Below are 27212 nucleotides of genomic sequence, written 5' to 3'. Positions count from 1 at the left end.
ATTCCAGGTTTTATGAAATTATAATTGATTCCCTCGGTGATTCACGGCAAAAAATAGCTTCCCTCGTGTTCTGTCCGACCTTCACTTCCATCATTAATATTGTGGATTTAGCGGCGACGAACGACCACAGGAGTCATCAAATATGTTAGCGAGTTAATAAATGGTTCAGGAGGTCACGCTGTCGTTCAAGATTAGAGGATCATAACCTTTCTGGCATTAAATATGATCACTGTTATTAGTATCTTCCTCTGTCTATCTTGTGTAAGGGAAGGGAAAAAGAGGTCAGATTGTCGTTCATGAGGAGAGGATCATAACATTTCTGGCACTAAAGATGGTCATTGTAATTAGTATATTCCTCTATCTTCTTGTGTAAAGCTGTTTTTTTGCTGTATTGTTTTCTATTATTTTCTTTATCTATTGTGTTTTTTGTTTATTTTCTTTTTTGTAAATTGTAAAAAGGGGAACTTCCTATCATCGTATTTACCTTCAGTTCGTCTTCAGTGTTGTAAAATAATAAGGGAAGTCAATTTTAGTAACCCAGAAATCAAACAAACCCCAAAGTAAGCCTAGTTATTAATATGTCCTAGTTACTGTGGTTATTGTTATTAGTATGCCAAAAGTATGCCAAATTATGCTAGGGAGGCAAAAAAAAACAAAAAAAAACAGGCATTTCACCAAGTCACGCGCATTCATGAAGTCACACGAATCACCACTCATTAACTCAACACATCAGGCAAGGGAGGAGGAGGAGGAGGAGGAGGAGGAGGAGGAGGAGGTGGTGGTGGTGGGGGAAGAGTCGGAAGGAAGGACCATTGGAGTAAAATAAGTTTGAGGAAAGAATTAATATTTCCTAAGTCCCTCACATTCTATAATGCAAAACTTCACTGATCTTTACGTCAATACCAAACAAAGAGGAGGCGAAGGAGGAGGAGGAAGAGGAGGAGGGGGAAGGAGGAGGAGAGACAAGAGGGGACCAAAAGATGAAAAGCCTTGACAAAGAACACTCACACTCACACTCTCTTTCCTTGGTGACGGGGCGGAGTGAATGAGAAAGTGAGGTGGAGTGCGGCGGCGGCGGCGGGGGTGAGTGAGGCCTCTTACTATTCATTATTCATTAGTCATTACCTTCACATCACCTGGAGATTGCTAGGAACCTCATGATCAAAGCCACCATTATCCTCCTTTCGCATATGAGAGGGGGAGGAGGAGGAGGAGGAGGAGGACGAGGAGGACGAGGAGGGAAGGAGAGGTATACGACATGATAGGGTGTGTGTGTGTGTGTGACAGAGAGGAGAGAGTGAGAGGAAAAGGAGATGGAAAGGAGCAGAAGGAGGAGGAAGAGGAGCAGAAAGAGGAACGCAGAATAGGCAAGACATGATAACGTGTGTGACTGAGAAGGACAGAAGGTGGAGAAGGGAAAAAGGAGATGAAAAGAGGAAGCAGGAGGAGGAGGAAAAAGAGGAGCAGAAGAAGGAACGCAGAATAGGTAAGACATGATAACGAGGAAAAGGTACAGAAGAAAGGAAACTGACAGAAAAAGATGAAAAGAACAGGAGGAGGAGAAGGAAGAGGAGGAGCAAGATGAGGATGTGAGAACAAGATGAAAGGTATATGAAATGAACGGGTGTCTCTGAAGGAGGGACCCCGAGATGAAAGCCTTGGTAGAGGTGACAAGGAGGCGTCCTGAGGGAGTACTCGTGAGTGTATTGGAGGAAAAATATAGACTGACTGAGACATGAGATTGAGGAAGCGTGTGGACAAGTATTGGTATATCGAGAACGGCTTGGAAACTGGTATAGAGGTTTGTAGGAATAGAGGAAACGATGTAGAATAGTATAGATGCACATGAAGAACACTTACGGAATGGCTTGAAAACTGCTTTAGAGGTTTGTAGGAAATGTGAACACTGTGAAGAAAGCATTAGAAAGTATAGATACATATGGAGAACACATACATAAGCCACATATACATCATACATACATAAAATACATACATATTCACCCATACACAATACAAATACATAATAAAGGTTTGCTGAAAATTAAGTCTAGGGAGTATGGAAAGAAGTATTGAAATAGAGGAAATATTATGAAATCTGTCAATAGAGTTTTGTAGGTAGCAAGAAAAGATGAAATGTATTAAAATGGAAATACGAAAGGCCATCACACACACACACACACACACACACACACACACACACACACACACACACACACACAATATGGAAAAAGCGAACAGGAAATGACAAAACAGAGATGGGAAATAATTTGAAATCTGTTAATAGAGTTTTGTTGGTAGCAAGAAAAATGTGTAACGTAGTAAATGTAAACAAATACGAAGGACATCACACACACACACACAAAAAAAAAGAACGGGGAAATAGCAAAACATATCCAAACGTCACCGAAAATCACGACCGCCACCAACAAACGAGCAAACACTCACATACAAAAAACATTAAAGGTAAAACAGAAAACATCAAAGACCAGAAAAAAAAACCGTGATGGATATGTGTGTTTGTGTTTTTGTACGTTATCGAAATTATTCATGATACACACACACACACACACACACACACACACACACACACACACACACACACACACACACACACACACACACACACACACACACACACACACACACACACACACACACACACAAGGATGAAAAGCGGTACACGATTTTTCAGTCTCCAGTTAATGAGCTTCACCTGAGATTTTACCTGTAATGAACGTGAAATTAAAAGTATTGAAGACGAGGAAAAAAAAATAAAGAGTAACAGAATGATAAGCGGAGAGAAAAAGGAGCGGAAAAGTTAAGAGATAAAAAAAAGTATAAGAGAAACACGTGAGGAAGAGAATTGTATCAGAAACGTAGTGCTAAAGATAAGTGTGAAAGAAAAAGGGAAGAAAGAATTATAGAGAAATTAAACCTGATACGCGAAACTAGAAATTAAGAAAGGCATAAAGAAAAAAAGACATGGGAAAAGGAAAGAAGGAAAGAAAGAAGAAACACACGAAATAGATACAGGAAACCAAGAAAAAAGTATACCACACATGAGAATCAAAATACGAAAGAAAAATAAAGAAAAGAAGACGAAATAAACCGCACAAACGAAATTAAAACAGGAAGAGATAAACCTTAGCTAAAAAAATGCCTAAAACAAATATGGAAAGAAAAATAAAGGCGAAAGCGAGCCCTCAAAAACGAATCCCCCACTTCCACAAACTTAAGACGGCTCGGGAAAATGAAAAATAAGGAGCCGCGAAAGACGAGCGGGGAATGGAAATAATATCAAGGCGACAGATGCTTAAAAACAAGAGAGTCGGGCCGCGTCTCGAGAGCTACACGCAGAGGAGGAATTTATTGAGGTTCCCCATGCAAATTCCCCGCGACGACTTCCCGTTTTCTTTTACCCCAACACGGTGTTTCATTTCCTTAATCCATTTTTTACTCTCTCTCTCTCTCTCTCTCTCTCTCTCTCTCTCTCTCTCTGGGTCTATTTCTATCTCTATATTAGTCTTTTTTTTTCTCTAACTCTACCTTTGCTCCGCTCTACTCGTTCTAGTCTCTCTCTCTCTCTCTCTCCCCCCCCCCTTCACGACCCAGAAATAACGAATCCAGGCTCGCTCGCTAAATCCAGGTCGGGATATGAACACCTTATCGTAAGTGGTGGCCTAGTCCATGCCACGTCCAGGTGTTTCTCTGCACCCACACCCTCCTCCTCCTCCTCCTCCTCCTCTTCCCTCCGTCCCTCCTTCCATTCACTTATTTCCCTCAGCCTTTCATTTCCTCCTCCCCTTCCTCGTCCTACTTCTCCTTCTCTATTCGCCTTCCTGCTTAATCTTCCTCCTACCTTCGGCTTGTCCTGTTTTTTCTTTCTTCCTTTCTTCCTTTCTTTCTTTCTTCCTCCCTCCTCCATTCCCTCGTCACTCCCTTCATTTCCCTCCGTCGCCATATTTTCGCCTCTCCACTCTTCCTGTATTCTCCATTCTTTTCTTCTTTCCATCTAGCTTGTTTTCATTCTTTCCTTCATTCTATTTCTTCTCACGTCTTTCCTGCTTTCATTCCGTCCTTTCTTTACTTCCCTCTAATCTCCTTTCCTTCCACCCTTCCCTCTCTCTCCAGCCATTGTTCTCCCCTTCTTTCCTTTATTCACACTTTCCTCTTTCTTCCTTCCTTCCGTCCTTCTAATCCCCCTCTCTCCTTCCACCCGTTTCCTCCCTTCCCGCGGACTCAACTCCCCTCCGTTCTGTTCTCTTATTTCTCTTCCTCGAGGCTCATGGAGAGTAAGGCTTCGGGCGAGTCATCCCATTGGTGGATCTCGCTAGGCCCTGAGCCAATAGCAACCCGCGTGGCATGACTGAAGGCGTCGGGAGCTAATGCAGTTTTGAATCGGAGGAAAATGTGGGGAAAAATATCTCGGGTGTATCATTTTAAAAGGGCGAGGAAAATGGATGAGATGATGGGAGAAAAAACAGGTGCATTCAATCCCTGACTTGCTCTTTCCCTCTCTCTCTCTCTCTGGCTCGCTCTCTCGCTCTCATTTTCTTTCTTCTCTCTTACTCCCTTTCTCTGGCAGAAGAAAATAGCCCCTCACGTTCCCTCTTCCCCGCCTTAAGTCTTTCGTACGAGGCAGTCAGACCATCGTGCAATACAAGCTTGAGGAAATACTAGGAAGAGGGAGAGCCAATAGGGAAGCCATACGTAAAAAGTGACCAGCCAATCACCATCCCTCTCTGTCTACAGCCTCGCCAAGGACCAATAAAGATCTCCGGCACAAAAAGGACGAGCCAATCAGCGGCCGGAACACAAACAAGCTTCCTGCTGGTTGGCGGAGGCGGCGAAGCGTCGTATAGCGGGGGCGTCGTATAGCCGGGTATTTTTAACGTCAAGGTCGAGGTGTTGTTTTATGTCAGGGTAAAGGGAAGGGAAGGAAGGAAGGGAGGAAGGATGCATCGAGGGTGTCAAGTGTCAGTGCTTGTGTGGAAGTCGAAGAGGAAGGATGTGCGTCTGTTTGTCTGTCCGTCTGTAAAGCCCGAGTATGTGTCTGTAGGGTCTGATTCTGTTGGTCTCTGTCGGTCTGTCAGTCATTGTTATCTGTTACCTGCCTGTCTGAGCTTCCATGTTTCTTTGCCTCTGTCTGTTCGTCTGTCTGTCTGTCTGTCTCTGTCTGTCTGTCTCTGTCTGTCTGTCTCTGTCTGTCTGTCTCTGTCTGTCTGTCTCTGTCTGTCTGTCTCTGTCTGTCTGTCTGTCTGTCTGTCTGTCTGTCTGTCTGTCTCTGTCTGTCTGTCTGTCTGTCTGTGTCTGTCTGTCTGTCTGTCTGTGTCTGTCTGTCTGTCTGTGTCTGTCTGTCTGTCTGTCTGTGTCTGTCTGTCTGTCTGTCTGTCTGTCTGTCTGTCTGTCTGTCTGTCTGTCTGTCTCTGTGTCTGTCTCTGTGTCTGTCTGTCTGTGTCTGTCTGTCTGTGTCTGTCTGTCTGTGTCTGTCTGTCTGTGTCTGTCTGTCTGTGTCTGTCTGTCAATCTGCCTGTCTGTCAATCTGCCTGTCTGTCAATCTGCCTGTCTGTCAATCTGCCTGTCTGTCAATCTGCCTGTCTGTCAATCTGCCTGTATCTGTCTTCTTGAGGTTGTTTCTTGTTATTGCTGTTCTTTTTGTTCTTGTTCTATATGCGTCTGCGGGTCTCGCCTCCCCTTCGTTTTCCCTACAGTTTCCTAAATCAATTTACGTCCCCTTAAACTCTTCCTTGTTCTTTTTCCTCCTAGCTCCTCCTCCTCCTCTTCTTCCCCTCCCTTTCCTCCATTTTTCGGGATCTTAACCTAGTTACCTTCCTCTCTCTCCTTCCCTCCAAATCTTTTCGTCCTCCTCATCTACTCTGCTCAATTCGCTGCGGGTTCTTTTCCATTCTTATTTTTTCTTTCCCTTGTTTTCCTCCTCAGCAGTCTACAACTTTTTCATTTCCTCCTCCTCCTCCTTCTCTTGAGCAATTATCTTTTTCCTCTCCTCTTTCCTCTTCCTTAGTGTTTCGTTTGCACATTTCTTCCATCTTTTCCCTCGTGTTTTCCTTTTTCTTTCACTTGTTTTCCCTTTCGCCTCCTCCTCCTCTTCCTCCTCCCTCTTTACTTCCTCCATTTCTTCGCATCCTTCCTTTCGCCTAAGTTTCCCTCCTCTTCCTCCTCTTCATTTTCATTTCTTACATCTTTCCCCCTAATCATTTCCTTTTCCTTTCACTTATTTTCCTTTTCACCTCCTCCTCCTCCTCTTCCCTCTCTCTTATCCTCCTCAATTCATTCACATCGTATCGTCTCAATTCCCCTTCTTCTTTTCCTCCTCCATTCCTCCACATCCTTCCTTTCTTCGCCTCGCCCCCCTCGCACCCCCGTCCCACGTCCCCCTGGTAGCCGCCCTGACCGTGGTGACGTCACGTTTGGAGGGAGCGGCGCCCCTCATGAATATGAAGCGAGTCATCTCCCACGTGACGACCCCGAGGCAGCGGCAGCAGGAGGAGGAGGAGGAAATAGAAGTGGTGGAAGATGAAAAAGAAAAGGAAAAGGAAGAGATACAGGAGGAACCAGAAGGACGAGGAAGAAAAGGATTTGGAGGAAGAGGAGGAGGAGGAGGAGGAGGAAAAAAGGAATACAAAGAAAGAACAAACAACAGCAGACCTGCTGGTCCTTACGAGGCTGTTTGTGACAAGCTACACTAACTATCTAATCAAAGGTGGAAGATAAAGGACAGCAAAGGCGAAGGCTCCTCCCCACCCCCCATCCCTCCAGCCAAAGCCGGTAGGAAAAGAAAAAGAACCATGCAGCATGGAAAAACTGCATGGAAATTATGCAGGAAAGAGGAGAGAACTAACATTACTGCTACCACTAACCGGGCGATAAAAGCAGACAAGGACACCAGTATTCGAAAGAACTTAACGTTATTACGACAATGAGTAACATCTTTGTTGCTGGTTAGATTCAAAATATTAGTTTTATCTATTCTTGAAGGTCGTAACTGTTGTACTATCAACATCACAGGGTAGAGAATTCCAAACAGGAGGAGGAGAAGGAGGAGGAGGAAACAGAAGTAAAGCGGGATGAAAAGGAAAAAGATATGATATGCGAAGAAAAAGAAAAACGAGGAATAAATGGATATGGAGGAAATGGAAGAAAAGGAGGAGAAGGAGGAGGAGGAAATAGAAGTGAAGGTGGATGAAAAAAGAAGAGGTAAAGGAAGAAATACAGGTGGAAGTAGAAGAAAGGCGAGGAAGAAAAAATGGATATGGAGAAGGAGAGGGAAGAGATGGAGGCGGAGAAGGAAATGGAAGTGAAGGAGGGGGAGGAGGAAAAGTAAAGAATATTGTAGATGCCAATATAGAGTAACTAGGAAAGGAACTAGGACGAAGAAGGAATAATGGAGAAGAAGAAAAATAAGAGGAGGAGGAGGAAATGGAAGAGGATAGATGAACTGTACAGGAGGGCTTCGGAAAAAGAATAATGACATACAGAACAGAAGGAAAGGGAAAATAAGAAAGGAGGAGGAGGAGGAGGAGAGGGAAGAGAAGGAAAGGGAGCTATTGAATACACTCAAATTCAAGCCTAAAAAAATTTAATACGGAGGACATTTGAAGTAGGAGAAGGAGAAGGAGGAGCAGCAACCGAAGGAGAGGAAGGAGGCGAACAAGAGCCTTCAGACAAAGAAAATAGTTGATGAGGGAGAGGAGAGGAGGAGAGGTCAAGGCGAAGAAAGCAGGAGGAGGAGAGGAAAGGAGAGATAGCAAAACAAAGGAGAAGCAGGGAGCAGAGAGCACGCCAGCACATAACGAGATTACCTGCTTAGAATGAATAATAAGGAGAAGGAAAAATAAGAGGAGGAGGAAGAGGAAGAGGAGGAGCTGAGGAAAGGAGAAAGACCACGCAAAAGAGAGGATACAAAAGAGGAAACGCTGAAGAAAAGGAGGAGGAAAAAGAGGAAGAGGAGGAGGAGGAGGAGGAGGAGGAGGAGGAGGAGAAGAAAGAGGTCAAGCTAACGAAAGATGTAGTGGAGAAAGGAATGAATGCTGAAAAAGGAACAGGAGGAGGAGGAGGAGGAGGAGGACACCAGGAAAGATAAATGATTGACTGTGAAGAAAGAGGAAGACGAGGAGGAAGAAGGAGGAGGAATTTGATGAAGTGAAAAATGGAATAAAGAAAGTAGTTGAAATAAAAAAAAGAGGAAAAAGCGAAAGGAGAGAAGAAAGTAATGGTCGTAAAGGAGAGAAAGAAAGGAGGTGAGGGAAACGGAGGCAAAGAAAGAGAAGGAGAAATTGGAGGAGGAAGACAGAGAGAGATGAATTAGGGGAAGCAAAAAAAAAATGGAAAGAAAAAAACTTGATGGTACGGAGAAGAAAGTAAAGGTCAAAGGGGAGAAAAGAAGGAGACGGAGGAGGAAGTGGAGGTGAAGAAAGAGAAGGAGGAGGAGGAGGAGGAGGCGGAGAGGTAGGGGGGAGCTTGGTCAGGAGGTGAATGGTCCTTGAAGGCGGGCCTCAAGGGGCAAGTGTCCTTCTGCAACAAGTGGCCCTCAAACGACTGCTGCTCAAAACGCTGCTGCCATTCACGCACTCACACACACACACACACACACACACACACACACACACACACACACACACACACACACACACACACACACACACACACACACACACACACACACACACACAAAGATTCATAACTTGCTTTTATATGTTTATTTTCTCTTATTTCTCCGTTTCCTCTTTTCACTTTTTCTCCTTCTGCCATTTTCCCTTCCTCCTCCCCCCCTCACATACACATACGCACACGCACACGCACACGCAGTAAAAGGGTCATCTAATACATTCACTTCTTTGTATTTATATTATATCCACATGCACAAAAATTACCTGTGTATAAAATTGCATAAAAGATTACATGCAGATTACCCTTAAAAATTATCTCCCTCTTTCTCTTCCCCCTCCAAAAAATAAATAATAACAAGAAAAGTAGAGAAAATGAAATAAGTAAAAAAAGAAATTAAAAGATAAACTGGAAAGCAGCAAATTAAAGAAAAATATAATAGAATAAAATTGCACATAATTAGAAGAAATAGTTACGACAACATTCCCCCCCCCCCCCCCCCGACACACACAACCTCATCCAGCCGCACACCTAACCCCACCCAACGCCACTTAATCCAAACCTACCCCACCTAACCTCACCCATCCCCACCTAACCTCACTTACGACCCCATCTAACCCATTCAATCCCTCACCCAACCCCACACGCATACCCAACCTCACCCAACCCCACACGCATACCCAACCTCACCCAACCCCACACGCATACCCAACCTCACCCATCCCCACACCCAACCCTTAACCCCTCACCCAACCCTTGATAACCCTACATCCAACCTCACCAAACCACCTCCCCACAACCCAACCCACAACCCATCACACACAAAAGAGAGAGAGAGAGAGAGAGAGAGAGAGAGAGAGAGAGAGAGAGAGAGAGAGAGAGAGAGAGAGAGAACCAACCAAACGCATGTACCTTTTATAAGCTGATCTTTCTCCTTTATGCCCGCCGGAATGGTCTGCCAACCTCGGACGCTTTTCAATATATTCACACGCACAGCTGTTCTCTTTTTTTCTGTATTCATTATTTATAGACTCAGGAACATACGAGTTTGAGAGTGATGGCGGTGGTGGTGGTGGTGCTGGAAGTGGAGGGGTAGAAAGGGGTGGTGGTGAGGAGGGGTGGTGGTGAGGAGGGGGTTATAGGGGAGTGGAAGTGGTGGTGGTGGTGGTGGTAGATCAACGCCTCAAAGCTCGCATTAACACACACACACACACACACACACACACACACACACACACACACACACATTCACCCGCAGTGACAAACACCAACCACCCAATAAACAAACAAACAACGCGCATTATGTTTGTTTGCAGTGGTCGTCGTGTTTACCGGAACGAGTGATCGCCAGGAGAAAATTATGGGAATTGGCGAAACTTTTTACTTAATGGGAACAGACAGACCGACATACGAACATACATACATCATTACGTACATACATACATACATACATACATTTACAGACACACATACATATATTCATAACGTCCTTTATTATTATTATATTTTCTCTTATATCTCCATTTCGTATTTCCCCTTTCCTCCCTTCTTTCATTTTCCCTTCCTGACATGTCATCATCTCTTCATCATCCTACCTTCGTCAGTTCTCTCTCTGTCTCTCTCTGTGTCTCTCTGTCTCTCTGTCTCTCTCTCTCTCTCTCTCTCTCTCTCTCCTCCTTCATGTTATCACCACCACCACCGCCACCACACCACCACCGCCACTATCTACCCCATAACGCTCTCTTCGCACGCCGTAACTTTTCATGGGAGTCGAACTGAGGCCCGGCAACACCTCACGATATCAGTTTCCAAGCCATCACGACGCCCCACTAACCACTGATAGGACACACACACACACACACACACACACACACACACGCGCACACATACACACAGGGCTCGATACCTTCACTTCATTCACCGCCACACACAGTCACGCCCACACACGCACACGCACACACACACACACACACACACACACACACACACACACACACACACACTCGGTTCCTACTCGCTTCTCACCTTAACCGACTAAATTAACATATTCCAGTAACGCTTTACCTTCATTATCACCAACACCATCTCCTCCTCCTCCTCCTCCTCTTCCTGCTGCTATCATCTTCCTTCCTCCTACTTATTCCTCTCCTTCCTTGCATCCTACCTTCCTTCCTTCCTCCCTTTTTCCCCATCCTTTCTTCCTTCCTTCCTTCCTCTTGTGCATCCCTTCCTTCCTTATCCTTGTCATCGTCCTAATACCACCCATCTCTTCCTCTTCTTCCTCCTTCTCTTCCTCCTCTTCACCATGCACCGAACACTCCTCATGTCTCTTAATGCCGTTCTCCTTGTGCTCCTCCTCCTCCTCCTCCTTCTCCTCCTCCTCTTCCTCCTGGCCTTGAAGTTCCCCTGATGTCCTTAGCTGGGCCACTAAGAGTCCCGCGCGGGCCATCAGATCAAGGCGGGACATCAAGGCAGTCAGTCGCAGGCCATCGCAGGACAACAGGGCTCCTCTAATCGCCCGCCGCCCATTACGATGCAAATCAAGACCGTCAGCGATGAAGGAACTTTGCCTGATTTCTCTCCTTCTCTTTGGCGGGTCTCGGTCTCTCGCTCTCTCGGTCTCTCGGTCTCTCGGTCTCTTATGGATACGTTCGCCTCCTACGTCTCCTCCTGGCTCCTTTCTTTCTCCTCCTGTTATTTTTTTTCTTATTGCTGTTGCTGGCGTTGTTATTTCTGTCGTTTTTATTATTTATGTTGTTATTTCTGTAGTTATCCCTGTTGTTATCCCTGTTGTTATTCCTGTTGTTATCTGTTGTTATCCCTGTTGTTATCTCTGTTGTTATTTATTGTCGTTATCTATTGTTGTTATCTATTGTTGTTATATCTGCTGTTATCTGTTACTGTTGTTGGTGGTGGTGGTGGGGCTGGTGGTGATGGTGGTGGTGGTTCTGTTGCTGTGGTATGTGTACAAGGTGGAAAGAATGAATGAATGCGTGACGTAGAGAAAGAGAATGGAGAGAGAGAGAGAGAGAGAGAGAGAGAGAGAGAGAGAGAGAGAGAGAGAGAGAGAGAGAGAGAGAGAGAGAGAGAGAGAGAGAGAGAGAGAGAGAGAGAGAGAGAGAGAAGGGAAGAGAGTGAGGAAGGAAACTATTCTGACATTCCACATAAAACACCTTTGCTTTACTAGTGGAGAATAAGCTTATAGTACATTCAATTATTTAGCTTATCTATCTTTTTTTCGGAAGGGAGGGGGGGGGGGGCAAGAGGAGAGGAGAGAAGAGGCATATCCACGTATCCACGGCTAGAAAAGATACAGCAACTCAATAATACAACAACTCAACTCCGTGGCCGCTGCTCAAAAAACAACAAAAAATATAGTCGGTAGTTGAATATCAAATGTTTACTGAAATAACACAACTCGCTAAGAACAATGCATATAATTTTCCACGAGAGTAACCTTAGCATATTTACCTTTAAGACAACCTAATAAGAGGAAATTCGGAAAAATAAGCAAAAAATAACAATGATAATAATGATGATAATAATGATAACGAAGGTGGTGATAATGATGATGATGATAATAAAAAGAGACAGAATTCCACGTCCTGTTTACGTTTCCACCTTGTTAAACCGTGACGGGAGACGAGCAGGAGGAGAATGAGGAGGAGGAAGGTCGCAGTAGTAGTAGTAGTAGTAGTAGTAGTAGTAGTGGCTGCAGTGGGAAGTAAGCCATGGGAGTTGTGTGAAACTGGTGGTCGTGGGAGGTGGTGATGGTGGTGGTGAGGATGGTGGTGATGGTGGTGGTGAGGGTGGTGGTGAGAGAGAGAGAGAGAGAGAGAGAGAGAGAGAGAGAGAGAGAGAGAGAGAGAGAGAGAGAGAGAGAGAGAGAGAGAGAGAGAGAGAGAGAGAGAGAGAGAGAGAGCACTGATAAAAGGAAGGCAAATGGTAGGAGTGGAATGGAGAGGCGAGGAGAAGGAAATGAGAGGAGAGGAGAGGAGAGGAGAGGCGAGGGCAGGAGTGAAGAGAAAAGCGAAAAGATAGGACAGAAGAGAAATAGAAAGTGCGTGACAGAACTGGACAGGGGAGGATAAAGAACGGGACACGAGAGGAAGGCAAATAAGAAGAGAAAAAATGAAAGATGAGAGAGAAGAGAGAAGAGAAAAGGAGAAGAGAAAATAAGGGAGAAAAGAAAACATACTAGAGGACAAGAAAGGAGAGAGAACTGGGCAGGAAAGGAGAAGAGAGGAAATTAAAGAAAAAATGAGAGATGAGAGAGAGAAAAAGGAGGAGAGAAAATATGGGAGAGGAGAAAAAAATATATATAAGGGAAAAGGAAATGAAAAGAGACGTAAACGGGACAGAAAAGGAGACGAAATTAGAGAGAAAAAGAGAAAATGAGAGAGAAGAAACTAGAGAAGTAAAGAGAAGATAAGAGTAGGGAGAAGGGAGAAGAGAGAGAAGAGGAGACGATGAATGAAGGGATGATTGAAGAGGCGCTTGAATACGTGTTTGTGAGCTTGTTTGAAAGGGAGGATCAAGAGGCCTGGATGTAATTAAAGGGGTTTCAGTTACAAGGGGAATCGCTGCCCTTTTATTCTCGACCATTTCATCCTTTGCATAGACGAATGAGGGAGTCTAAACGCTGGGAATGTGATTTTTTTTCCTTTTTTTTTTCAACTTGTAATTTTGAGTTCAACGTTTCGAATTTATTTAACCTCAATTATGATGAGTTAATGATGGGAAAGCCTTATACAGTCTGTCTCATTCTCTCTCTCTCTCTCTCTCTCTCTCTCTCTGTCAAACTTTTATACATTCTTTTTTCTATTCACTCTTTGATCATCATTACCCTCCGATTCTTATGTCCCTCCTCCTCCTCCTCCTCCTCCTCTTCCTCCTCCTCCTCCTTCCTCCTCTTCCTCTTCTTCCCTCCTCCTTCTCCTCCTCGGATTATGGCAATTAGCATGATAATGAGACAAAGTTAAGGTAGCTCAGAGACAGTAGGAGCGCCTTTCCTTGCACGAGGAAGAGGAGGAGGAAGAGGAGGAGGAGGAGGAGAAGGAGGAGGAGGATTGGAGGTGGTGGTGGAGGAGGAGCAAGAGGTCGAAAAAAAGACAATAGGATCTGAGGGAAAAAAAAGATGAAGGAGATGGAAGAGGGATGAAGATGGAATGAAGGAGGAGGAGGAGGAGGAGGAGGAGGAGGAGGAGGAGGAGAGGAGGAGGAGGAAGGAGAGAAGAGTTATCCAATAAGAACCATAGAAAAAAATGGAGAAAAAGGAAAACCAATCATGAGAAAGAAAAGAAAACGAGATACGATTGATAAAAGAGAAAGAGAAAGCGAGAGAGAGAGAGAGAGAGAACAAACACGTTGGGTCAAAGAGAACATGGAGAGTGTGGCATCCAGAGGGACAGACCTGACTTGACCTGAATTGACTAGGTGAGTGACACTTCCCCTTGAGTCCCGGAGGAGGAGGAGGAGGAGGCGGCGGAAGAGGAGGAGGCGGAAGAGGAGGAGGAGGAAGAGGAGGAAGAGGAGGAGGATCAGAAGAGGAGATGAAAGTTAAAGAAATGAAAGTCGACGGTCCAAGAAGATTACTGTTTATGATTTGTCAGAGAGAGAGAGAGAGAGAGAGAGAGAGAGAGAGAGAGAGAGAGAGAGAGAGAGAGAGAGAGAGAATGTGAAATATTTGGTTTATCTTGTCTCTGAAGTGTGCATGTGTATGTGTGTGTGTGTGTGTGTGTGTGTGTGTGTGTGTGTGTGTGTGTGTGTGTTATGAAGTGAGAACAGAAGAGGCTGAAGTGAAGCAAGTCTGACCTTCTCTTCCTCCTCTTGTTCCTCCTCCGCCTCCTCCTCTTCCCTACACACAAGGTCACTTAGCACATCAGTAAGACAAGAGGCCTGGCAGAACCCTGGGCCCCTTTCATCCATTATTCCAACCCACCACCACCACCATCACCACCACCACCCACCTCTTTCCCCTACTCCTCCTCCTCCTCTTCCACCACCACCACCCACCTCTTTCTCCTACTCCTCCTCCTCCTCTTCCACCACCACCAACACCACTACCATCACCACCTATTTCTCCTACTCCTCCTCCTCCTCTTCCACCACCACCACCACCACAACCACCACCACCTATTTCTCCTCCTCCTCCTCCTCCTCCTCCTCCTCTTCTTCCACCACCACCTATTTATCCTCCTCGTCCTCCTCGTCCTTTTGATATCGATATAAACTATCACACGATCTTTGATACTCTAATATACAAAATTTACAAGGAACTTACCAGAATTCGACTTGTCTTCAATAGAACTAATATCCTATGTACACCTTTTAACTATTAGTATATTTAGGGCACTGACACCTTGAATATCGTGTCAGGAGGTTTTGGATCTTACTTTTATATCTTCTTCATATTTCAAAGGCTGGACAGAAGACTTTTTTTATTCTGCTTGTGATTTCTCCTTTTGACACACACTCTCTCTCCCTCTCTCTCTCTCTCTGTCTCTCTCTCTCTCTCTCTCTCTCTCTCTCTGTCACACCACCACAACCACTTGCCTCCTCCTCCACCTTCTCCTCCTCTTCTTCTTCTTCTTCCTCCTCCTCCTCCTCCTCCTCCTCCTCTACAACTACTACTGCTGTCCTTCTCTCTGGGCTCTCCATTTTACGTCTCCTCCACTCCTCCACTCCTTTTCCCTTTTCCACACTTCTTTTGCCACCACTACCACCATCTTCCTCCTACTCCTCCTCTTCCTCCTCTTCCTCCTCCTTCTCCTTCTCCCCCTCTTCCTACTCTGTCAGCTAAAAAATTTCTCACCTCTATCCCGGACAAGTTTCCACTTTTCAAATATTAAAGTTCTCTCTCTCTCTCTCTCTCTCTCTCTCTCTCTCTCTCTCTCTCTCTCTCCGAAAACCTCTGTCCTTAAATGTTTCTTCGATAAGCGTTTTCTTTTTCCCTCAGTATTTTTTTATTTCTTATCTTTCTTTCTCTTGCATCTCTTTCTTTTCCTCCTTTTGTTTTTCTATTTTTTTGCTTTATTTGTTGTTCTTTTGTTAATGTTGGAAGGTGATGTTGACGAAGCGAAGTTTATTATTTTTTTTTCTTTTCAATCTATTTCTTATTCTTCTCATTTTGCTTTTTTTTTTCTTATTAGTTTTTTTTTTTTTTTTGTCAAAGTTGGAAATGATGTTGAAGAAGTAAAGTTTATCATTTGTATTTTCTTCTTTGTTTCTAGTGATATCTTCTTATTTGTTCTTATCTCAAAGACTAAAAACCGCTTAATATTTTCATTTCTTTATTTTAAGTTTATATTTTCATTTGTATTCAATTACCTCAAGTGGAAAACTGATTGACACTTATTTTTATTTATAGTTTATCTTTCCATATTTTTTTTTTTTGTAATTGAAGAAGTGGAAAACTATTTATCACTCATTTTTTTCTATTTTCAGTTCATCATCTTTTTATTTTTTATCTCAGAGGGGGAAAACTACCTATCATTTTTTTTCAGTATCTTTTCATCATCTTTTTATTATTTTAGGAGTGGAAACGAATCTAATTACAAGAACCGAGCCAGAAGGAAACCCGCAAACACACTCAGCAAAACAAGAGCAATCAAACAACAACAACAACAAACCAACCAGACAGCCACCCAGCCTCCTGCCACTTTCTGAACTCAGCAAATCACTTCCACGACTCTCCTTCCCTCCTTCCCCTCCCCTTATCCCCTCTTTCCTATCTTCACCCCTCCTTCCCTTCCTTCCTTCCTCCCCTCCCTCCCTCTCTTACTAAGCCTTTCCTCTTCCTCCTCCTCTTTCTTACTGCGACTCTTTCCACTCTTCCTTCATCCTTTCCTTTTCCTCCTCTCCTCTCCTTCCTCTTATTTCCTCCTTCCTCCACTCCTAATGCCTCCTTCTTCATTTCTCTTCCCTTTATCCTTTAATTTTCATCTTCCTTCATTCCCTTCTATCTATCCGTAACTTCTTCCTTCTTTCTATCCATCATCTTTCTCTTCTCCAGCTCCCCTCTTCCCCTCCTTCCCCTTTCTCTCTTCTTCATCCCCTCATCCTCCTCTCCCTGCATTTCCCTCTGCCTATCCTTAACTCCATCCTCATTTCTTTTTTCCCTTCATTTTCCTCCTCCAACGCTCCGCTCTCCCCTCCTCTCCTCCTTCCCCTTCTTCCCATTTCTCTTCCCCTCATTCACTTATCATACCCTATTTACACTCCCCTCTACCTACCCATTACTGCATTCCCTATTATCTTGCCCTGATCTTCATATTCCCCTTCCCCTATTCCCCAGGTCTCACCCAAGCAGGAAGGAGGCAGGCGGAGGAGGGAGGAACGGACCAAACTTCCCACATTAAGCGTCGCGGGGGACCGTCCCGGAGTTAGGACGAAGCTAACTTGTTATCTCGCGGGACGGTATTGAATGCGGTTTATCCGAGCTTCTTTTGTTCGCGGTGTGAGCTTTGTGGGGACAGGAGGAGAGGGAGAAAGAGAGGAGAGATGGGAGGAGAGATGGGGCGGAAAATGGGGCAAGGGACGGGGGCAAGGGTGTGTAGCAGCGTATGGTAACATGGGAGGGTGGCAGGAAAGAATGGCAGGGGAGAGGGACGGGTGTGGGAACGGGAACGGGTGAGGAGGAACGGCGGGTTAAAGACGGGGAGGAGGCTGGGACGGTAAGGGGAGAGGGATAATAGGGTAAGGTAAGGTAAGGTAAGGTAAGGTAGGGTTGGTAAGGTAAGGTAAGGTAAGGTAAGGTAAGGTAGGGTAGGGTTGGTAAGGTAAGGTAAGGTAAGGAAAGGAAAGGAAAGGTAAGGTAGGGTGGGGCAGGTAAGGCTCTAATAAAGTAAGAGTGACAATGGCTATATATAATTGATAGGGAGATAAAGGTAAGGGATGTGGGGGAAGGACCGGAAGGGGAGAAGGGGAGATGGGGGATGCGGAAGTTAAAGGGAGATGGGTTAGAGTCGGGGCGGGGCGGGTAGGGGGTAGGGGAGGAAGCAAAGCGGGTTGGGGGAGGCATAACTGAGGCTGAGCGGAGTGGGAAGGGGACGAGGAAGGGAGGGGATACTATATGAGGAGGAGGAGGACGGAGAAGGTATGGGGAGGGGATGGTGGGGAAGGGAAGGGGTCAGAAAGGGGACAGTGGGGTCAGGTAGAAAAGAGGTAAGGAGGGGTTGCGGGGAGGGGGGTTGAGGAAGAAATGGGAATGGGAAGGGAAGGGGTCTAGAGAGGGAAGGGGGTAGGAGAAGGAGTAGGAGGATGGGTAAGGAAGTGGGAATGCTATAAGGGGAATGGGAATGGAGAAGGGAATGGGGAAGGGAAGGGGTCTAGATAGGGTAGGGGGTCAGGTAAAGGGAAGATAAGGGGGGATTAGGGGGGCATTATATGAGAAGTAGGATGAGGAGGAGGAAGGGAGTGGGAATGCTATAAGGGGAATGGGAATGGGGAGGGAAGGAGTCTAGATAGAGAGCGGGGAGTTCAGGTTGAGGGCAGGTAGAGAGGGGGATGAGGAGGGGCGGGGAGATGGAGCAGGGGGATGGGGAAGGAGTGGGGTGCTATAAGTGGCATGGGATTGGGGAAAGGAATGGGAATGGGAAAGGAATGGGAATGAGAAAGGAATGGGAATGGGGAAAGGAATAGGAATGGGGAAAGGAATGGGAATGGGGAAAGGAATGGGAATGGGGAAAGGAATGGGAATGGGGAAGGGAAGGAGTCTAGATAGGGAGCAGGGGGGATCAGGTAGAGGGAGTCAGGGAGGATGAGGGGGTAACGAGGGGGAGGGGTGGCACGGGGCACACATTTCCCCCGGGGGCCGCCGAACCACCGAGGGAATCAACATCGATTTCTAGTATTTTGTTTCTCACGGGAAAATTGCGCCGCTGCTGTTGTGTTAGAAGCTTGCCTCCCTTCCTCATGCCTCGCCCCTCGCTCCCTCCCTTCCCTTCCCTTTCCCTTCATCTTCCACCCCTTCCCTTGGCTTCCTTCTATCCTTCATTTCCCGCTAATCTTCTTCCCTTTCCTCTTCTCGCTCTCTCACCTTCCTCTTCTCCCTTTCCCTTCATCTTCCATCCCTCCCTTGGCTTCCTTCTATCCTTCATTTTCTGCTCATCTTCTTCCCTTTCCGCTTCTCGCTCTCTCACCTTCCTCTTTTCCTTTTCCCTTCATCTTCCACCCTTCCCTTGGCTTCCTTCTTCTTCATTCCCTTCCTTTCCCCTTCCCTGTCTTTCCCTTCACGCTACTTCCTCTTTCACTTCCTTGTTCCATTCATCTATCATCTATTTCCCCATTCCCCTCATTCTCCATCCCTTCCCCTTGTTTCCCTCCCTCATTCCATTACTCCTTCGTTTTCCATTCATTTCCTTTCCCCTCTTTCTCCACCCCTTCCCATTCTCTCTCGCTCTTTTTCCTTTTCTCATTTCCTTACTTCGTTTCCTCCTCATCTCCTTTTTCCCTTCATTCTCCACCTCTTCCCTCTCCTTCCCTTTCCTTTCCTCTTTCCCTTTATCCCTCGTTTTCCTCACATCTCTTTCCCTTTCCCTTACCCTCCATCCCTTTCCTGCCTTTCCTATTACTCTACTTCCCTTCCTCATTCCCTTCCCTTCGCTCCTCCTCACCCGTTCCCTTAATTTCTCTCCCTCCCCTTTAACCAGCATCCATCAATCCCCCTTCCCCTTTATGGGTTCTCCCGCATCCCTTGCCCATCCCTTTGAATCCCTTTTCCTCATCCTAGATCCTATTCACTCACCTCTGGATCCCCCTTAACCCTCGAAACCCCTTTTAGCCCCTTTTGATCCCGCTATACCCTTCGAAATGCGTTCAGGGGTAGAGGTTGATGGCGCCCAGGTCACATTTCTTTTAGGGGGCACTTCGATAAATTTCAGGGGACATTTGGCGACTCAATGCCCTTAATATCAGCGGGCAATGACGCGACTCTCTCTCTCTCTCTCTCTCTCTCTCTCTCTCTCTCTCTCTCTCTCTCTCTCTCTCTCTCTCTCTCTCTCTCTCTCTCTCTCTCTCTCTCTCTCTCTCTCTCATTATCCTTTCACTGTTTGCTTTCGACATTCTTTGTGTTTGTTTATTCTCCTTTTTTATTTCCTCAATTCCTTATCTATCATTTATTTTATCATTCGCGTTACATTCTCTCTCTCTCTCTCTCTCTCTCTCTCTCTCTCTCTCTCTCTCGCCGCGTCTTCCTTTCCCGATAGGTTTCGTATAATCTTTCAATATATAAACACGAATATAACTCACTCGGCACTCAGAATTGTGAGAAACGGCCGATAAATTGTGGGACGGATAAAAGAGAGGATAAGAGGAAGAGGAAGGGACGAGAGAGATAGTGAGTCGGAATGTAAAAGGTTCGTTCTGAAAAGCAATGTTATCACTCACTCGAAATTTTGTGAATGCGAGGGAGAGAGCGCGCGAGGGAGAGGGGGGCGGGAGAGAGCCACCAGGACCGAGGACACACGATTTATATATATTCGCTTTCCGAAAGGTCAGGCTAAAGAGAGGGTCAAGGGTAAGCGCTCCAGTGACCTTTTAAAACGCAGGTCACTGGTCAGCCTCACGAAGGGAATTTATAAAGGTGCTCTGCTGAAGGGGAGGGAAGAGGCGAGGCGGCGAAGCGGGGCCCTGCAAACTTACAATGTGTTGAGCCTTTTCCGAATTCTCTTCTGGGCGTCCCTTAACCCATAAACACGCCGGGAATATATATCTCCCTCTCGCGTCCATCAGTCAGACGTCTACCCTAGCGATACTCCCCCGTTTTCTTCGCAGGCTGCCCACCGGTCCCAGATTATCGTACTCAGAGCATAGTATTTACCGGTTTCTGACGAATAACTATTGCCAAGAAACATCAGGATCTAACTCTTTTAACGATAACTATAAATGAGTTTCGTTATTGGAGCCCAGAAGACGGTTTGGGGGTAGGAAGTCGGGAAATATAAGCGGCTGAGTACGACAATCTGGCAGCGTTGATTATTCTGACCGCCCATCATCTGAGTTCGCTACAAGCTTCGTCATCATCTACTTCAATAATGATAGACAAGAATGGCTTCCTCAGAGTACTCCACCTTCCATCACCGCATGAAACTGCAACATCAAACTAACCTTCAACATAAAAACTCCGTAAATCTTGCTTGTTTCGGAGTAAAAATGACAATCTTGAGTGTTTTTATAAGGGATAATACTATCAGGACACCTCTCCTCCCGAAATTGACCTCTCTTTTTGGACACTCCTTTGATCTCTATTCAGGAGCAGTGAGTAGCGGGCTTTTTTTTATATTGTTCTTTATGCCCTTGAACTGTCTCCTTAGCTGTAAAAAAAAAAAAAAAAAAAAAAAAAAAACTAGAACATTTTTAAGGGATGATAAATACTACAGCATCTATCAACTTTCTGGCGCTCTAGTAAATGTAGTCTTTGTAAACGAACTTCAAGAGGAACTGAGCATCCCATGATTAACTCTACGGATGCTGCGGTGTCAAAGATCCACATTCTCAGACACTTTCAGCTCTCACAACGACCATTTAGAAAGGTCACAAAGGAGATTAGTAGAGTTTTCATAAGTGTTTTTCACGTTCCTGGTACAAAAGCCTTGCCAAACTATCACTAGGCTCATAAAACTACCCATGGCAATACTAACACAACCCTTACGAAAGCCTTATCAAATTAGTGTGTTTTGAGAATATTAGATGCTAGAATTATAAAAAAAAGCCATGTACTCACCGGAATAATGTAGGTGTGATCTTTTTTCCATCTCTGTGGCAACGTAGAGCATACCAATACCCACTCCACGCTTCCCATTTTCTCCACATTTTCCGACGTCAATCTCCAGTTCCACCACTCACATTCCTGCACAAAGGTGAAAACACTTTAGTCTCACCTTTTTGTCTGCTCTCTCCCAGGCGACACCGGGGAATATTAGCCCCATCATGAATAGTCACGTAGGGAGGATTAAGTTTAGTAACGTCAAAGAAAACAGTCGGAGCTGGGGACTTAAAGGGGACACTGAGGGAGACTTGAATTGTTCGTGGTGTAGATACTGTTAGGGTCCGAAGAGGAGATGAAGAGGAAGGGAGATGGAAGGGAGAGATGGAGAGGAAGAGACAAAGGAGGGAGAGAAAAAGGGAGATGGAGAGGAAGAGAAAAGGAGGGGGAGAAAAAGGGAGATGGAGAGGAAGAGACTAGAGAGGGAGAGAAAGAGAAAGAGATGGAGAGGAAGAAGAGACAAGGAATGGAGAGAAAGAGAGAGGGAGATGGAGGGGAGTAAACAAGAAAAGGAGAAACAGAAATGGAGATAGAGAGGAAGAAAAAAAAACGGGAGAAACAGAAAGGGAGATGAAGAGGAAGAAGAGACAAAGAAAGGAGAGATAAAAAAGGGAGAAGCGAAAAGAGGGGAGATAAACAAAAGCACGGGAACGCGAAAAGGGGGAACTGCGGGAAACTTTACTAGTCTGTGCATTAATATCAGAATCAGGGCGGGGTGGCGAGGCGAGGGGAAGGGACAAAAACAAAATTAAATATACAAATGTGGAAAAGTTATGAAAAGCGAAGATACGTGTACGAGGGGGAGTGAGAAAGGGCGTGTAATGGAGAGCTAAGGAAAAATGATGGGTAAAGGGATATACCTGTGGGGGAGCCAGGTAAGAGGGGAGGTTAATTAGGCTTCGGGAATGAGAGGAAAAAGGTGAAATATGGAGTTGAACGTAATGATCTTTTTTCAAGGCTACACACACACACACACACACACACACACACACACACACACACACACACACACACACACACACATTACTGGCAGGTTATTGCTCTCCAATGTCTTATCTCTCGTCTGTTTTTAGTCTCCTCTCTTGCTCCCTACTATCCAATTACCTTGTTTTTTCTCCTACTTATCATCTCATTTCCCTTTTATCTTCTCTCTCCTCTACTATCGTGCTATCCATTTCTGCTACTTTTCATCTCCTTTCCCTACTGTCATCTTTTTCTATCTACTTTTCTGTCCTCTCCTCTCTGCTATCTATCTTCTATTGAGTAACGGGCTTTTTTTTTCATTGTTTTCTTTTTTTTTATGCCTTTGAACTGTCGCCTTTGTTGTAAAAAAAAATCTACTCTTCTTCTCTCCATCCTATTATTCTCCTTTTCCTGTTTTCCCACCGCTTTCCTATACTCTTTTATCCTTTTCTCCCTCTTTCCTTTACTTTTTCCTCTCTCTTGTCCTCATTCTCTCTTCCTTTCTTTTCTCTCTCCTACCTTTTCTCTCCTTTCCTCTTTCCTGTCTTCTCAATTCTTTGCCATACTCTATTATCCTTTTCTCCCTCTTTCCTTTCCTTTTTCCTCTCTCTTGTCCTCATTCTCTCTTCCTTTCTTTTCTCTCTCTAACCTTTTCTCTCCTTTCCTCTTTCCTGTCTTCCCAATTCTTTCCTTTCCTCTCTACTATCCTTTTCTTTCTCCTCCCTTTCCTCTCCTCTTTTCCTGTCCTCTCTCTCCTCTCCTTTATTCCTCTTTTCTCTCTTTTTTACTACGGTATTTGCAGGGCAGTATCGTGTATCCCAATCAAAACTCCTTATGGTAAACATTATACTGGCGTGTCCCCATGTATATAAAACTGTGTCCTTAATTGAATATATAACCAACTAATTAAATAAAACCCGCGTCTCTACTTTCCTCTCTTCCTTTCCTTTCTCCTTCACGTTCTCCTTTACGTTCTCCTTTACGTTCTCCTCTGCTTCTCTTGCCCGTCCGAACATTAATTATTCTCTATTATTCTTCCCCTCTTTCTTGTCCTTCGTTACCTCGTCTTTCTCCTCTCTTGTCACTGTGATTATCTTTCTCTTTTTAAACTTTCCTTTCTTTGCCCGACTTTCCATATTTATGCGTCGCTTTGTTGTGTTCTCCTTACCCCTCCTCCTCCCCCTCCTCCTCCTCCTCTTATTTCTTCTCTGTCTCTCCTCTTCCCTCTCTCTCGTATTCCTTCTTCCTCTGTCACTCCCTCACCTACATGACTCTCCTACTCCTTCCTTCCCTCCCTGACTTCCTTCCTCTCTGTCACTCCTCGACCTACATAACTCTCCTACTCCTTCCTTCCCTCCCTGACTTCCTTCCTCTCTGTCACTCCTCGACCTACATAACTCTCCTACTCCTTCCTTCCCTCCCTGACTTCCTCCTCCCTTTCTCTCTTGTCTTCTCCTCCTCCTCTCCCTCCCAGCGACATCTCTTCTCTCCTTGTTTGTCCTACTCCCTGCTTCCCGCCCTGCCTTCCTCCTCCCTTCCTCTCTTGTCTTCTCCTCCTCCTCTCCCTCCCTGCGACATCTCCTCTCTCCTTGTCTGTCCTCCTCCTCCTCTTCCTTCAGGCCTCACCTCCTCCTTCCTAGCCCTTTCTTCCTCCCTCCCTGCCCCTCCTCCTCCTTCCTAGCCCCTTCTCCCTCCCTCCCTGCCCCTCCTCCGCGGCTCATCTCAAGCGGGTAATGAATATAATGAATTAATCAACGTCTTCATTATGTTCGCGAAAATAAAAAGGACTCATTTACCTCCGGGACGTAAGAAAACGCCGTCGTCCTGATAAGCAGAGACACACACGAGGCTTAAACAAACACGAGACACGCCAATTTGTACGCGGCATTCTGTACGTACATCCAATTAGTACTAATAAGAGCCAAAAAGACTCCCAAGAAAAAAATAATTGGGCTTAAACTTGCGCGTAAAAGTCTAAGTCAAGATTAATTATGATGTATTTCTCCATCATTAAGTTTGTTTCTCAAGCTTTATTATTTTTCCACTAATGAGAAAGTAAAAATGAAGCCACCCTCAAAAAATACAATATGAATAAGCTGAAGTTTATACATGAGAGTCAGACATAAAGGTTAATCGAGATATTTCTTTAGCAACACTTACTTTCTGGGCCTCAAGTTCTATCATTTTCCCACTGGTGAGGAAGCAAAAATTATGCCACTCTCAGAAACTGTAAAATAAAGAAGCTTAAGTTTACCTGTGAAATTTAATTAGCTGAGATGAATCAAGATGTATTTCACCAGCATTTACTTTCTGTGCCTCAGGTTCTATCATTTTCCCACTGGTGAGGAAGCAAAAATTATGCCACTCTCAGAAACTGTAAAATAAAGAAGCTTAAGTTTACCTGTGAAATTTAATTAGCTGAGATGAATCAAGATATTTTTCACCAGCATTTACTTTCTGGGCCTCAAGTTCGTGTTTTCCAGGGTAGTTTTTTTGATCGCGTGGGTTCATTTTTTTTTTCGAATTCCATGGGTAAATTTTTTCACAGGGTAGTTTCCTATTAGCGTGGGCTCAATTTTTTCCCAAGGGTATTTTTTATTTTTATTCCGTGGGGTCAGTCTTCTTTTTCAGTGATGTTTTCGTATTGCATGATTCAGTTATTTTCTAGGTAGTTTTCTGATGACGTGGGTTCAATATTTTTTTTCCAGTTTTCGAATTCCATGGGGTAATTTTTTTTTTTTTATTCTGTGGGTTAAGCGTTTGCAGGGTAGTTTTCTTATTATATGGATTCAATATTTTCCAGTTTTTTTTTTCTAATCGCGTTGGTTCAAAAAAATTCCCGAGTTGTTTTCGAATACCACGAGTAAGAAATTGGCTTGAATCGGGTCACGCTCGCGGCCCCTCAGCCCCTCGACGCCTCTCCGCCCCTGGACGTAACTCAGCCCTACAGAGTGATCGGCGGCCCTGGGAGTGGACGGCCCTCGGGTGTGCTCTGGGGGGCCGCGGCTCGTGGCTCCCCGTAATGGCTCCATCAGATTTATGGTCTGCTGGAGGGAGAGCGTCAGCCGGGACCCGACCCTCAACGTATACGGCTGATGACGCTACCCCTTGTGTGTGTGTGTGGGGGGTTGAAGGCGTAGAGACAACTTCCATTGAGTGTGTGTGTGTGGGGGATGAAGGCGTAGAGAGACTGAACTTCCATTGTGTGTGTGTGTGTATTCAGCGCAAATTACCCTGTCAAGTTATCGAATCCTCCGCTCATCCGTTACCTACCTTTCCTTCCTCCCCGTTCACAAGTCATTTGGGTCTGAACTACCTTCCTTCGATCGTCTCACTAATCACTCCTAAGCCAGTTATTGGAGGAGTAATTAAAGAAAGGACACGGCCACGTAACAACTCAGCCCAGTAACTACCAACAACAGTGTCTGGCTCAGGGGGAACTACAAGACACCACCAGATGTAGCCCTCCAATACCCTTTTTCCTCACACTAATCACTCAGTCATTCTAAGCGTAATTAAGAAAGGACATCGCCGAACAACACTCACTCCGATAACAACAAACAGGCAGTGGCTACTTCAAGAACATTTGGAACATCTTAGGAGCAGTGAGTAGCTGGCTTTTTTTTCACATTTGTTTCCTTTTTTTATGCCCTTGAACTGACTCCATTGTTGTAAAAAAAAAATACCAGACCACCACATTTAGCTCTCCCATACCTTCGCCCTTCACACTAATCAACTCCAAGGTTAATGATTGGGGAAGTAAGCAAGAATGAACATCACGTAACATCACTCGCTCCTTAACAAGCTGTAACAGTGGCTGCCCAACTTAACATAACCAGATACGAAAGTTGGAAAGTTTCGTTTAGTCGGCGCAACATCTGTGGTCATATGCCGGTTACGAGATACGAACACGTTAGGTTCTCCCATACCTTTGTCCCTCTCCCCAGTCACACCCAAGCTAATCATTGAAGAAGTAATTAAGATACGGCATCACCACATAGCCACACACTCCAGTAACAAGCAACGTCAATGGCTATTTCACAGAACATTACCAAATTACCATATTTAGTCCCCCACCAATTTCGTCCCTCACATTAATCACGGAAGTTAACCATGGGAGGAGTAATTAATAAAGGACATCACTACCTAACACAAAACTAATCATTCGCGGAGTAATTAAGAACGAACACCTCCCATTAATAACTCCCTTCACAAACAAGCAATAGCAATAACAATGGCCGCCTAATACCACATCCCGGACACTACGCCATAAACCGGCGCCATAAACTAACCTTCTATGCAATGTCTCCGTGGATTAGTCTAGCTCACGAGGTCCCTTTCCCTGTTACGGTGACGCTCTGCTACTCTTCCTATACACGTCACCATAGCGTCACGAGCGTCTGAGGTGGTGGTGGAGATGACGCCGGCCGCTTTCCTCCACGTCACGGCTCCAGCGGACAAGTGGGGAGGTGGAAGGAGCGATGCAGGGAGGGCGAGAAACAAAACAGAGAAGTGAAGCGGAGTCAGTTCAAATCTCCTACTTCTCTCTCCTCATATTATAGTTTCTTGGTGATTTCTTTCGCTCTTTATCTCTTCTATGGGTTCACTTTTATACATTTACTTTATTGAGAGCACTTACTTGTCCCGTTTTTTTCTTCTATATTTGAGTTTCTCTTTAACGAGTGTAGCAGGCGAAGCATCCTCATCCCTTCCACCACCAACCGACGGCTACCAGGCTAGTCGTCACTACAAATGTGCAAAACTTTGTTGCCTTGGCCCACAAAGGGATAACCACGCCCTCAGAGCTGTTATTTTCGCTGCAAGTCCTAATTTATGTTTTTTTGCATCTCGTATGTAA

General features: G+C 45.1%; 1 long non-coding RNA gene across 2 annotated transcripts in view; it reads right to left on the bottom strand.

The window, feature by feature from the left end:
• LOC127006782 (uncharacterized) overlaps nt 1–27212 on the bottom strand; it is a 135224-nt gene that overhangs the window by 23873 nt on the left and 84139 nt on the right. Inside the window, exons 1-2 of one of the 2 annotated variants that reach the window (XR_007759756.1) lie at nt 26647–26804; nt 21350–21475 (exon numbers count right to left, since the gene is read on the bottom strand). This is a non-coding gene — a long non-coding RNA (uncharacterized LOC127006782). Of the gene's footprint in view, nt 1–21349; nt 21476–26646; nt 26805–27212 lie in introns of those variants that run through there. The other variant, XR_007759757.1, reaches the window with a different exon arrangement.

The sequence above is a fragment of the Eriocheir sinensis genome, chromosome 33 (assembly GCF_024679095.1).
Source record: "Eriocheir sinensis breed Jianghai 21 chromosome 33, ASM2467909v1, whole genome shotgun sequence".
Classification (NCBI taxonomy): Eukaryota; Metazoa; Arthropoda; class Malacostraca; order Decapoda; family Varunidae; genus Eriocheir; species Eriocheir sinensis.
The sequence above is the reverse complement of the archived record's forward strand: the minus strand, read 5'-3'. Positions and strand labels throughout refer to the sequence as shown.